A 12,830-nucleotide genomic window follows, 5' to 3' on the forward strand; every position below is an offset into this window, starting at 1 on the left:
TCGCTTATATGCTTTATGTGAAAGGAAGTACACTTTTGAGGACTCGTAGGCCTCTCGGGTATGCATCACTTTCCCTCCAAGGTCACTGACTACCTCCAGACCCCCGTGGGCCTGCTGAGCCACTTCGAGACCCGTTGGTTGATCCCTTGGAGGCCCTCTGTGCCTGCCGAGTGATGGGCAACACCCTGTACGTTCCTTGAGGAGAGCTACATTTCCAGAGTCCTCGAACAGCCTCAGGACAACATTTCTGGTGAGTCCGACTGTGTCATGGCCCTTGTGTGAGCTTCCGTGAGAAAACAGTGTGCTTTGAGTACTTGGAGGACCTCGTACCCTAAGTCACTCTGCCTGAGGAGAAAGTCAGCATCTCACCACGCGGTGTCGCTAACGGCACACCCAGCGTGAACAGATGCCTGGAAGTAAGGCCCAGACCTGCCGTGCAGAAGCGGAGGCGTGCAGCAGTTTCCAAGAGGCGGTGGCCTCTGCTCTGGGTAACTTCCACGGCAGCACAGTTTTCTGGACACCTAGGAGGCTAGCGTGGGCACCCTGTTCCGGCAGGAACCCTGAGTACCCCCAGGCCCTCCTGGGTCTGCTAAGCAACATCCGGGCCCGTAGCCCTTTAGAGCCCCTCTGTGTATGCCGAGCGTAGGGAAACGCACTGCACTCTCTTTGGGAGCAGCTTAATTTCCTCAGCACTCGCACACGTTCACGAACACCGTTGTGGCACCTCCCTCATGGCGTCGAAGTCTTACGCATTGCCCTGGTCTGAGCTGAACTCCGAGTAACCCTCGGCTTCGCATTCCATCTAGGAGCTCCTGCCTGAAGTCACCGTGCCTCCCAGAGATAGTCGTCGTGCGTTCTTACTGCCATTTAACTAAGTCCTGCTCTTCCTGTGACACTGCAGGCTTTTGGATAGCCACAGGCCCAGAGGAGCAGCTGCGGCGTTCCTTGGTTGAGGCAGTTCGCTTGATGCAGAACACCCTACTTCGAGAAGTTGATTCAGGGGTGGAAACACAGGGTCACCAGTGTGGCTTTAGACTTGTTAGAAACCACAGGGGTGTATGCTGAGTGTGCCCATGGAAACGGGGGCCTGCGGGAACTAGCCTTGCTTTCCCATTTTGAAGGCTGCATTCATGCTGCCTTGAAGCTATCTGACATTCCCTGCTCTTGACAGGCCTGTCAACCCTGTAAGAATGCTTCGCGGAAAAGTATGAGTCTGTTCTGTCTGAACCAGGTGCTTCCGTGGCCGCGGTTGGGGTCCGCCTGACAAGCTCTAGAGCTAAAGGGAATCTCAACGTGAAAACTTGCCTCCAGGTTAGGCCCCTAGTAGCCGTGCAGAAAGGGAGGCAGGCAGCTGTTTCCATGAATTCTTAGTCGATTAAATGCTTGATGTGAAAGCAAGTACACTTTTGAGGACTCCTAGGCCTCTCGGGTATACATCACTTTCCCTCGAGGTTCACTGAGTACCTCCAGACCCCCGTGGGCCGGCTGAGCCACTTCGGGACCCATTGGTTGATCCCTCGGAGGCCCTCTGTGCCTGCCGAGGGATGGGCAGCACCCTGTACGTTCCTTGAGGAGAGCTACATTACCACAGTCCTCGAACAGCCTCAGGACAACATTTCTGGTGAGTCCGACTGTGTCATGGCCCTTGTGTGAGCTTCCGTGAGAAAACAGTGTGCTTTGAGTACTTGGAGGACCTCGTACCCGAAGTCACTCCGCCTGAGGAGAAAGTCAGCATCTCACCACGCGGTGTCGCTAACGGCACACCCAGCGTGAACAGATGCCTGGAAGTAAGGCCCAGACCTGCCGTGCAGAAGCGGAGGCGTGCAGCAGTTTCCAAGAGGCGGTGGCCTCTGCTCTGGGTAACTTCCACGGCAGCACAGTTTTCTGGACACCTAGGAGGCTAGCGTGGGCACCCTGTTCCGGCAGGAACCCTGAGTACCCCCAGGCCCTCCTGGGTCTGCTAAGCAACATCCGGGCCCGTAGCCCTTTAGAGCCCTTCTGTGTATGCCGAGCGTAGGAAAACGCACTGCACTCTCTTTGGGAGCAGCTTAATTTCCTCAGCACTCGCACACGTTCACGAACACCGTTGTGGCACCTCCCTCATGGCGTCGAAGTCTTACGCATTGCCCTGGTCTGAGCTGAACTCCGAGTAACCCTCGGCTTCGCATTCCATCTAGGAGCTCCTGCCTGAAGTCACCGTGCCTCCCAGAGATAGTCGGCGTGCGTTCTTACTGCCATTTAACTAAGTCCTGCTCTTCCTGTGACACTGCAGGCTTTTGGATAGCCACAGGCCCAGAGGAGCAGCTGCGGCGTTCCTTGGTTGAGGCAGTTCGCTTGATGCAGAACACCCTACTTCGAGAAGTTGATTCAGGGGTGGAAACACAGGGTCACCAGTGTGGCTTTAGACTTGTTAGAAACCACAGGGGTGTATGCTGAGTGTGCCCATGGAAACGGGGGCCTGCGGGAACTAGCCTTGCTTTCCCATTTTGAAGGCTGCATTCATGCTGCCTTGAAGCTACCTGACATTCCCTGCTCTTGACAGGCCTGTCAACCCTGTAAGAATGCTTCGCGGAAAAGTATGAGTCTGTTCTGTCTGAACCAGGTGCTTCCGTGGCCGCGGTTGGGGTCCGCCTGACAAGCTCTAGAGCTAAAGGGAATCTCAACGTGAAAACTTGCCTCCAGGTTAGGCCCCTAGTAGCCGTGCAGAAAGGGAGGCAGGCAGCTGTTTCCATCAGTTCTTAGTCGCTTATATGCTTTATGTGAAAGGAAGTACACTTTTGAGGACTCGTAGGCCTCTCGGGTATGCATCACTTTCCCTCCAAGGTCACTGACTACCTCCAGACCCCCGTGGGCCTGCTGAGCCACTTCGAGACCCGTTGGTTGATCCCTTGGAGGCCCTCTGTGCCTGCCGAGTGATGGGCAACACCCTGTACGTTCCTTGAGGAGAGCTACATTTCCAGAGTCCTCGAACAGCCTCAGGACAACATTTCTGGTGAGTCCGACTGTGTCATGGCCCTTGTGTGAGCTTCCGTGAGAAAACAGTGTGCTTTGAGTACTTGGAGGACCTCGTACCCTAAGTCACTCTGCCTGAGGAGAAAGTCAGCATCTCACCACGCGGTGTCGCTAACGGCACACCCAGCGTGAACAGATGCCTGGAAGTAAGGCCCAGACCTGCCGTGCAGAAGCGGAGGCGTGCAGCAGTTTCCAAGAGGCGGTGGCCTCTGCTCTGGGTAACTTCCACGGCAGCACAGTTTTCTGGACACCTAGGAGGCTAGCGTGGGCACCCTGTTCCGGCAGGAACCCTGAGTACCCCCAGGCCCTCCTGGGTCTGCTAAGCAACATCCGGGCCCGTAGCCCTTTAGAGCCCCTCTGTGTATGCCGAGCGTAGGGAAACGCACTGCACTCTCTTTGGGAGCAGCTTAATTTCCTCAGCACTCGCACACGTTCACGAACACCGTTGTGGCACCTCCCTCATGGCGTCGAAGTCTTACGTATTGCCCTGGTCTGAGCTGAACTCCGAGTAACCCTCGGCTTCGCATTCCATCTAGGAGCTCCTGCCTGAAGTCACCGTGCCTCCCAGAGATAGTCGTCGTGCGTTCTTACTGCCATTTAACTAAGTCCTGCTCTTCCTGTGACACTGCAGGCTTTTGGATAGCCACAGGCCCAGAGGAGCAGCTGCGGCGTTCCTTGGTTGAGGCAGTTCGCTTGATGCAGAACACCCTACTTCGAGAAGTTGATTCAGGGGTGGAAACACAGGGTCACCAGTGTGGCTTTAGACTTGTTAGAAACCACAGGGGTGTATGCTGAGTGTGCCCATGGAAACGGGGGCCTGCGGGAACTACCCTTGCTTTCCCATTTTGAAGGCTGCATTCATGCTGCCTTGAAGCTATCTGACATTCCCTGCTCTTGACAGGCCTGTCAACCCTGTAAGAATGCTTCGCGGAAAAGTATGAGTCTGTTCTGTCTGAACCAGGTGCTTCCGTGGCCGCGGTTGGGGTCCGCCTGACAAGCTCTAGAGCTAAAGGGAATCTCAACGTGAAAACTTGCCTCCAGGTTAGGCCCCTAGTAGCCGTGCAGAAAGGGAGGCAGGCAGCTGTTTCCATCAGTTCTTAGTCGCTTATATGCTTTATGTGAAAGGAAGTACACTTTTGAGGACTCGTAGGCCTCTCGGGTATGCATCACTTTCCCTCCAAGGTCACTGACTACCTCCAGACCCCCGTGGGCCTGCTGAGCCACTTCGAGACCCGTTGGTTGATCCCTTGGAGGCCCTCTGTGCCTGCCGAGTGATGGGCAACACCCTGTACGTTCCTTGAGGAGAGCTACATTTCCAGAGTCCTCGAACAGCCTCAGGACAACATTTCTGGTGAGTCCGACTGTGTCATGGCCCTTGTGTGAGCTTCCGTGAGAAAACAGTGTGCTTTGAGTACTTGGAGGACCTCGTACCCTAAGTCACTCTGCCTGAGGAGAAAGTCAGCATCTCACCACGCGGTGTCGCTAACGGCACACCCAGCGTGAACAGATGCCTGGAAGTAAGGCCCAGACCTGCCGTGCAGAAGCGGAGGCGTGCAGCAGTTTCCAAGAGGCGGTGGCCTCTGCTCTGGGTAACTTCCACGGCAGCACAGTTTTCTGGACACCTAGGAGGCTAGCGTGGGCACCCTGTTCCGGCAGGAACCCTGAGTACCCCCAGGCCCTCCTGGGTCTGCTAAGCAACATCCGGGCCCGTAGCCCTTTAGAGCCCCTCTGTGTATGCCGAGCGTAGGGAAACGCACTGCACTCTCTTTGGGAGCAGCTTAATTTCCTCAGCACTCGCACACGTTCACGAACACCGTTGTGGCACCTCCCTCATGGCGTCGAAGTCTTACGCATTGCCCTGGTCTGAGCTGAACTCCGAGTAACCCTCGGCTTCGCATTCCATCTAGGAGCTCCTGCCTGAAGTCACCGTGCCTCCCAGAGATAGTCGTCGTGCGTTCTTACTGCCATTTAACTAAGTCCTGCTCTTCCTGTGACACTGCAGGCTTTTGGATAGCCACAGGCCCAGAGGAGCAGCTGCGGCGTTCCTTGGTTGAGGCAGTTCGCTTGATGCAGAACACCCTACTTCGAGAAGTTGATTCAGGGGTGGAAACACAGGGTCACCAGTGTGGCTTTAGACTTGTTAGAAACCACAGGGGTGTATGCTGAGTGTGCCCATGGAAACGGGGGCCTGCGGGAACTACCCTTGCTTTCCCATTTTGAAGGCTGCATTCATGCTGCCTTGAAGCTATCTGACATTCCCTGCTCTTGACAGGCCTGTCAACCCTGTAAGAATGCTTCGCGGAAAAGTATGAGTCTGTTCTGTCTGAACCAGGTGCTTCCGTGGCCGCGGTTGGGGTCCGCCTGACAAGCTCTAGAGCTAAAGGGAATCTCAACGTGAAAACTTGCCTCCAGGTTAGGCCCCTAGTAGCCGTGCAGAAAGGGAGGCAGGCAGCTGTTTCCATGAATTCTTAGTCGATTAAATGCTTGATGTGAAAGCAAGTACACTTTTGAGGACTCCTAGGCCTCTCGGGTATACATCACTTTCCCTCGAGGTTCACTGAGTACCTCCAGACCCCCGTGGGCCGGCTGAGCCACTTCGGGACCCATTGGTTGATCCCTCGGAGGCCCTCTGTGCCTGCCGAGGGATGGGCAGCACCCTGTACGTTCCTTGAGGAGAGCTACATTACCACAGTCCTCGAACAGCCTCAGGACAACATTTCTGGTGAGTCCGACTGTGTCATGGCCCTTGTGTGAGCTTCCGTGAGAAAACAGTGTGCTTTGAGTACTTGGAGGACCTCGTACCCGAAGTCACTCTGCCTGAGGAGAAAGTCAGCATCTCACCACGCGGTGTCGCTAACGGCACACCCAGCGTGAACAGATGCCTGGAAGTAAGGCCCAGACCTGCCGTGCAGAAGCGGAGGCGTGCAGCAGTTTCCAAGAGGCGGTGGCCTCTGCTCTGGGTAACTTCCACGGCAGCACAGTTTTCTGGACACCTAGGAGGCTAGCGTGGGCACCCTGTTCCGGCAGGAACCCTGAGTACCCCCAGGCCCTCCTGGGTCTGCTAAGCAACATCCGGGCCCGTAGCCCTTTAGAGCCCCTCTGTGTATGCCGAGCGTAGGGAAACGCACTGCACTCTCTTTGGGAGCAGCTTAATTTCCTCAGCACTCGCACACGTTCACGAACACCGTTGTGGCACCTCCCTCATGGCGTCGAAGTCTTACGCATTGCCCTGGTCTGAGCTGAACTCCGAGTAACCCTCGGCTTCGCATTCCATCTAGGAGCTCCTGCCTGAAGTCACCGTGCCTCCCAGAGATAGTCGTCGTGCGTTCTTACTGCCATTTAACTAAGTCCTGCTCTTCCTGTGACACTGCAGGCTTTTGGATAGCCACAGGCCCAGAGGAGCAGCTGCGGCGTTCCTTGGTTGAGGCAGTTCGCTTGATGCAGAACACCCTACTTCGAGAAGTTGATTCAGGGGGAAGAAACACAGGGGAACCTGTGTGCTTTAGACTTGTTAGAAACCACAGGGGTGTATGCTGAGTGTGCCCATGGAAACGGGGGCCTGCGGGAACTACCCTTGCTTTCCCATTTTGAAGGCTGCATTCATGCTGCCTTGAAGCTACCTGACATTCCCTGCTCTTGACAGGCCTGTCAACCCTGTAAGAATGCTTCGGGGAAAATTATGAGTCTTTTCTGTCTAAACCAGGTGCTTCCGTGGCCGCGGTTGTGGTCCGCCTGACAAACTCTAGCGCTATAGGGAATCTCAACGTGAAAACTTGCCTCCAGGTTAGGCCCCTAGTAGCCGTGCAGAAAGGGAGGCAGGCAGCTGTTTCCATGAATTCTTAGTCGATTAAATGCTTGATGTGAAAGCAAGTACACTTTTGAGGACTCCTAGGCCTCTCGGATATACATCACTTTCCCTCGAGGTTCACTGAGTACCTCCAGACCCCCGTGGGCCGGCTGAGCCACTTCGGGACCCATTGGTTGATCCCTCGGAGGCCCTCTGTGCCTGCCGAGGGATGGGCAGCACCCTGTACGTTCCTTGAGGAGAGCTACATTACCAGAGTCCTCGAACAGCCTCAGGACAACATTTCTGGTGAGTCCGACTGTGTCATGGCCCTTGTGTGAGCTTCCGTGAGAAAACAGTGTGCTTTGAGTACTTGGAGGACCTCGTACCCGAAGTCACTCTGCCTGAGGAGAAAGTCAGCATCTCACCACGCGGTGTCGCTAACGGCACACCCAGCGTGAACAGATGCCTGGAAGTAAGGCCCAGAACTGCCGTGCAGAAGCGGAGGCGTGCAGCAGTTTCCAAGAGGCGGTGGCCTCTGCTCTGGGTAACTTCCACGGCAGCACAGTTTTCTGGACACCTAGGAGGCTAGCGTGGGCACCCTGTTCCGGCAGGAACCCTGAGTACCCCCAGGCCCTCCTGGGTCTGCTAAGCAACATCCGGGCCCGTAGCCCTTTAGAGCCCCTCTGTGTATGCCGAGCGTAGGGAAACGCACTGCACTCTCTTTGGGAGCAGCTTAATTTCCTCAGCACTCGCACACGTTCACGAACACCGTTGTGGCACCTCCCTCATGGCGTCGAAGTCTTACGCATTGCCCTGGTCTGAGCTGAACTCCGAGTAACCCTCGGCTTCGCATTCCATCTAGGAGCTCCTGCCTGAAGTCACCGTGCCTCCCAGAGATAGTCGTCGTGCGTTCTTACTGTCATTTAACTAAGTCCTGCTCTTCCTGTGACACTGCAGGGTTTTGGATAGCCACAGGCCCAGAGGAGCAGCTGCGGCGTTCCTTGGTTGAGGCAGTTCGCTTGATGCAGAACACCCTACTTCGAGAAGTTGATTCAGGGGTGGAAACACAGGGTCACCAGTGTGGCTTTAGACTTGTTAGAAACCACAGGGGTGTATGCTGAGTGTGCCCATGGAAACGGGGGCCTGCGGGAACTACCCTTGCTTTCCCATTTTGAAGGCTGCATTCATGCTGCCTTGAAGCTATCTGACATTCCCTGCTCTTGACAGGCCTGTCAACCCTGTAAGAATGCTTCGCGGAAAAGTATGAGTCTGTTCTGTCTGAACCAGGTGCTTCCGTGGCCGCGGTTGGGGTCCGCCTGACAAGCTCTAGAGCTAAAGGGAATCTCAACGTGAAAACTTGCCTCCAGGTTAGGCCCCTAGTAGCCGTGCAGAAAGGGAGGCAGGCAGCTGTTTCCATGAATTCTTAGTCGATTAAATGCTTGATGTGAAAGCAAGTACACTTTTGAGGACTCCTAGGCCTCTCGGGTATACATCACTTTCCCTCGAGGTTCACTGAGTACCTCCAGACCCCCGTGGGCCGGCTGAGCCACTTCGGGACCCATTGGTTGATCCCTCGGAGGCCCTCTGTGCCTGCCGAGGGATGGGCAGCACCCTGTACGTTCCTTGAGGAGAGCTACATTACCACAGTCCTCGAACAGCCTCAGGACAACATTTCTGGTGAGTCCGACTGTGTCATGGCCCTTGTGTGAGCTTCCGTGAGAAAACAGTGTGCTTTGAGTACTTGGAGGACCTCGTACCCGAAGTCACTCTGCCTGAGGGGAAAGTCAGCATCTCACCACGCGGTGTCGCTAACGGCACACCCAGCCTGAACAGATGCCTGGAAGTAAGGCCCTGATTTGCCGTGCAGAAGCGGAGGCGTGCAGCAGTTTCCAAGAGGCGGTGGCCTCTGCTCTGGGTAACTTCCACGGCAGCACAGTTTTCTGGACTCCTAGGAGGCTAGCGTGGGCACCCTGTTCCGGCAGGAACCCTGAGTACCCCCAGGCCCTCCTGGGTCTGCTAAGCAACATCCGGGCCCGTAGCCCTTTAGAGCCCTTCTGTGTGCCGAGCGTAGGGAAACGCACTGCACTCTCTTTGGGAGCAGCTTAATTTCCTCAGCACTCGCACACGTTCACGAACACCGTTGTGGCACCTCCCTCATGGCGTCGAAGTCTTACGCATTGCCCTGGTCTGAGCTGAACTCCGAGTAACCCTCGGCTTCGCATTCCATCTAGGAGCTCCTGCCTGAAGTCACCGTGCCTCCAAGAGATAGTCGGCGTGCGTTCTTACTGCCATTTAAGTAAGTCCTGCTCTTCCTGTGACACTGCAGACTTTGGAATAGCCACAGGCCCAGAGGAGCAGCTGCGGCGTTCCTTGGTTGAGGCAGTTCGCTTGATGCAGAACACCCTACTTCGAGAAGTTGATTCAGGGGGAAGAAACACAGGGGAACCTGTGTGCTTTAGACTTGTTAGAAACCACAGGGGTGTATGCTGAGTGTGCCCATGGAAACGGGGGCCTGCGGGAACTACCCTTGCTTTCCCATTTTGAAGGCTGCATTCATGCTGCCTTGAAGCTACCTGACATTCCCTGCTCTTGACAGGCCTGTCAACCCTGTAAGAATGCTTCGGGGAAAATTATGAGTCTTTTCTGTCTAAACCAGGTGCTTCCGTGGCCGCGGTTGTGGTCCGCCTGACAAACTCTAGCGCTATAGGGAATCTCAACGTGAAAACTTGCCTCCAGGTTAGGCCCCTAGTAGCCGTGCAGAAAGGGAGGCAGGCAGCTGTTTCCATGAATTCTTAGTCGATTAAATGCTTGATGTGAAAGCAAGTACACTTTTGAGGACTCCTAGGCCTCTCGGGTATACATCACTTTCCCTCGAGGTTCACTGAGTACCTCCAGACCCCCGTGGGCCGGCTGAGCCACTTCGGGACCCATTGGTTGATCCCTCGGAGGCCCTCTGTGCCTGCCGAGGGATGGGCAGCACCCTGTACGTTCCTTGAGGAGAGCTACATTACCAGAGTCCTCGAACAGCCTCAGGACAACATTTCTGGTGAGTCCGACTGTGTCATGGCCCTTGTGTGAGCTTCCGTGAGAAAACAGTGTGCTTTGAGTACTTGGAGGACCTCGTACCCGAAGTCACTCTGCCTGAGGAGAAAGTCAGCATCTCACCACGCGGTGTCACTAACGGCACACCCAGCGTGAACAGATGCCTGGAAGTAAGGCCCAGACCTGCCGTGCAGAAGCGGAGGCGTGCAGCAGTTTCCAAGAGGCGGTGGCCTCTGCTCTGGGTAACTTCCACGGCAGCACAGTTTTCTGGACTCCTAGGAGGCTAGCGTGGGCACCCTGTTCCGGCAGGAACCCTGAGTACCCCCAGGCCCTCCTGGGTCTGCTAAGCAACATCCGGGCCCGTAGCCCTTTAGAGCCCTTCTGTGTGCCGAGCGTAGGGAAACGCACTGCACTCTCTTTGGGAGCAGCTTAATTTCCTCAGCACTCGCACACGTTCACGAACACCGTTGTGGCACCTCCCTCATGGCGTTGAAGTCTTACGCATTGCCCTGGTCTGAGCTGAACTCCGAGTAACCCTCGGCTTCGCATTCCATCTAGGAGCTCCTGCCTGAAGTCACCGTGCCTCCAAGAGATAGTCGGCGTGCGTTCTTACTGCCATTTAAGTAAGTCCTGCTCTTCCTGTGACACTGCAGACTTTGGAATAGCCACAGGCCCAGAGGAGCAGCTGCGGCGTTCCTTGGTTGAGGCAGTTCGCTTGATGCAGAACACCCTACTTCGAGAAGTTGATTCAAGGGGAAGAAACACAGGGGAACCTGTGTGCTTTAGACTTGTTAGAAACCACAGGGGTGTATGCTAAGTGTGCCCATGGAAACGGGGGCCTGCGGGAACTAGCCTTGCTTTCCCATTTTGAAGGCTGCATTCATGCTGCCTTGAAGCTACCTGACATTCCCTGCTCTTGACAGGCCTGTCAACCCTGTAAGAATGCTTCGGGGAAAATTATGAGTCTTTTCTGTCTAAACCAGGTGCTTCCGTGGCCGCGGTTGTGGTCCGCCTGACAAACTCTAGCGCTATAGGGAATCTCAACGTGAAAACTTGCCTCCAGGTTAGGCCCCTAGTAGCCGTGCAGAAAGGGAGGCAGGCAGCTGTTTCCATGAATTCTTAGTCGATTAAATGCTTGATGTGAAAGCAAGTACACTTTTGAGGACTCCTAGGCCTCTCGGGTATACATCACTTTCCCTCGAGGTTCACTGAGTACCTCCAGACCCCCGTGGGCCGGCTGAGCCACTTCGGGACCCATTGGTTGATCCCTCGGAGGCCCTCTGTGCCTGCCGAGGGATGGGCAGCACCCTGTACGTTCCTTGAGGAGAGCTACATTACCAGAGTCCTCGAACAGCCTCAGGACAACATTTCTGGTGAGTCCGACTGTGTCATGGCCCTTGTGTGAGCTTCCGTGAGAAAACAGTGTGCTTTGAGTACTTGGAGGACCTCGTACCCGAAGTCACTCTGCCTGAGGAGAAAGTCAGCATCTCACCACGCGGTGTCGCTAACGGCACACCCAGCGTGAACAGATGCCTGGAAGTAAGGCCCAGACCTGCCGTGCAGAAGCGGAGGCGTGCAGCAGTTTCCAAGAGGCGGTGGCCTCTGCTCTGGGTAACTTCCACGGCAGCACAGTTTTCTGGACACCTAGGAGGCTAGCGTGGGCACCCTGTTCCGGCAGGAACCCTGAGTACCCCCAGGCCCTCCTGGGTCTGCTAAGCAACATCCGGGCCCGTAGCCCTTTAGAGCCCCTCTGTGTATGCCGAGCGTAGGGAAACGCACTGCACTCTCTTTGGGAGCAGCTTAATTTCCTCAGCACTCGCACACGTTCACGAACACCGTTGTGGCACCTCCCTCATGGCGTCGAAGTCTTACGCATTGCCCTGGTCTGAGCTGAACTCCGAGTAACCCTCGGCTTCGCATTCCATCTAGGAGCTCCTGCCTGAAGTCACCGTGCCTCCCAGAGATAGTCGTCGTGCGTTCTTACTGCCATTTAACTAAGTCCTGCTCTTCCTGTGACACTGCAGGCTTTTGGATAGCCACAGGCCCAGAGGAGCAGCTGCGGCGTTCCTTGGTTGAGGCAGTTCGCTTGATGCAGAACACCCTACTTCGAGAAGTTGATTCAGGGGTGGAAACACAGGGTCACCAGTGTGGCTTTAGACTTGTTAGAAACCACAGGGGTGTATGCTGAGTGTGCCCATGGAAACGGGGGCCTGCGGGAACTAGCCTTGCTTTCCCATTTTGAAGGCTGCATTCATGCTGCCTTGAAGCTATCTGACATTCCCTGCTCTTGACAGGCCTGTCAACCCTGTAAGAATGCTTCGCGGAAAAGTATGAGTCTGTTCTGTCTGAACCAGGTGCTTCCGTGGCCGCGGTTGGGGTCCGCCTGACAAGCTCTAGAGCTAAAGGGAATCTCAACGTGAAAACTTGCCTCCAGGTTAGGCCCCTAGTAGCCGTGCAGAAAGGGAGGCAGGCAGCTGTTTCCATGAATTCTTAGTCGATTAAATGCTTGATGTGAAAGCAAGTACACTTTTGAGGACTCCTAGGCCTCTCGGGTATACATCACTTTCCCTCGAGGTTCACTGAGTACCTCCAGACCCCCGTGGGCCGGCTGAGCCACTTCGGGACCCATTGGTTGATCCCTCGGAGGCCCTCTGTGCCTGCCGAGGGATGGGCAGCACCCTGTACGTTCCTTGAGGAGAGCTACATTACCACAGTCCTCGAACAGCCTCAGGACAACATTTCTGGTGAGTCCGACTGTGTCATGGCCCTTGTGTGAGCTTCCGTGAGAAAACAGTGTGCTTTGAGTACTTGGAGGACCTCGTACCCGAAGTCACTCTGCCTGAGGAGAAAGTCAGCATCTCACCACGCGGTGTCGCTAACGGCACACCCAGCCTGAACAGATGCCTGGAAGTAAGGCCCTGATTTGCCGTGCAGAAGCGGAGGCGTGCAGCAGTTTCCAAGAGGCGGTGGCCTCTGCTCTGGGTAACTT

This window comes from Lagenorhynchus albirostris, chromosome 17 (genome assembly GCF_949774975.1).
Source record: "Lagenorhynchus albirostris chromosome 17, mLagAlb1.1, whole genome shotgun sequence".
Taxonomy (NCBI): Eukaryota; Metazoa; Chordata; class Mammalia; order Artiodactyla; family Delphinidae; genus Lagenorhynchus; species Lagenorhynchus albirostris.